Genomic DNA, 1,448 nt, shown 5'->3' with positions numbered 1-1,448 from the left:
CTCTTCTATACCTATTATCCTTAGGTTTGGTCTTCTCATTGCATCCTGGATTTCCTGTATATTTTGGGCTAGGGTCTTTTTGCTTTTTGCATTTTCCTTGACTGTTGTGTCAATGTTTTCTATGGTGTCTTCTGCCCCTGAGATTCTCTCTTCTATCTCTTGTATTCTGTTGGTGATGCTTGCATCTATGACTCCTGACTTCTTTCCTAGGTTTTGTATCTCCAGGGTTGTCTCTCTTTCTGATTTCTTTATTGTTTGTATTTCCAATTTTAGATTCTGGATCGTTTTGCTCATTTCCTTCACCTGTTTGATTGTGTTTTCCTATAGTTCTTTAAGGGATTTTTGTGCTTCCTCTTTAAGAGCTTCTAGCTCTTTACCTGTATTCTCCTGTATTTCTTTGAGGGTGCTATTTATGTCTTTCTTAAGGTCCTGTATCATCATCATGATAAGTGATTTTATATCTGAATCTTGTGTTTCCAGTGTGATGGTGTGTCCAGGACTTGCTATGGTGGAAGAGTTGGGTTCTGATGATGCCAAGTAACCTTGGTTTGTGTTATTTATTTTCTTATGCTTGCCCCCGGCCATCTAGTAATCTCTAGTGCTACCTGCCCTTGCTAAATCTGACTGTAGTCAGTCCTTCCTGTGATCCTGGTTGTATCAGAACTCCTCAGAGTCAGGTAGTCTCTGTGACCCTGTAATTCTGGGATCCTGTGACTCTGAGCTTGTTAGAGCACCTGGGAATGCAGCAGCTTCCTCTGGGTGTTGTGGGACAGGCTGCAGAGCTTGCACCCAAGGTCTGCTCAGGACACCAGCCCAGAGAGACCAGAAGGAACCCGAGCCACTCTGCTGGCAGAGTTCCTGTGTGCCTAGTCCCACAGGACCCAGTTACTCCCAGTGTTGGGACAGATATTGGGTCCTCCTCACCTCTGATCCTGAGAGTTTCAGAGCGCCTGGGAGTGGAGCTTCCTCTGGGTGTTGTGGGACTGGCTGCAGAGCTTGCCCTTTGTTATATTCTTATGTAAGCTTAAAATTTATTTTTAAAGAGTTCTCAAGATTGAAGTATTCATTTTTATTTTGTAAAAAGTCACTTTAGTGCCTTTAATACACCAGTTGAAGTTTTAAAAGTCCTTGATTCTAATTTTCTGTTCTTTACAACAATTTTGTAAGATAGCCCAGGCAGATGTGGTCTTTTCCATTTACTCAGCCAAATAAATTATCACATGTAGGTTTACTAGCTTGAGAGAAAAACAGCATTAATTGTTAAATTTGTAATTTATTTTCTTTAATCCCAACCAGCTTGCTTTCTTCTTATTTATTATTCTCATACAATACATCCCAAAGGCAGTCCCCCTCCCCACTCTTCCCAGCCCCTCACCTTACCTTCCCTCTCTCCCAGATCCGTTGCTTTTGTTTCACTTCAGAAAAGAGCAGGACTCCCAGGGATATCA

This window comes from Mastomys coucha, unplaced genomic scaffold, assembly GCF_008632895.1.
Source record: "Mastomys coucha isolate ucsf_1 unplaced genomic scaffold, UCSF_Mcou_1 pScaffold15, whole genome shotgun sequence".
In the NCBI taxonomy this organism is placed as follows: Eukaryota; Metazoa; Chordata; class Mammalia; order Rodentia; family Muridae; genus Mastomys; species Mastomys coucha.
Note: the sequence above shows the minus strand (reverse complement) of the source record.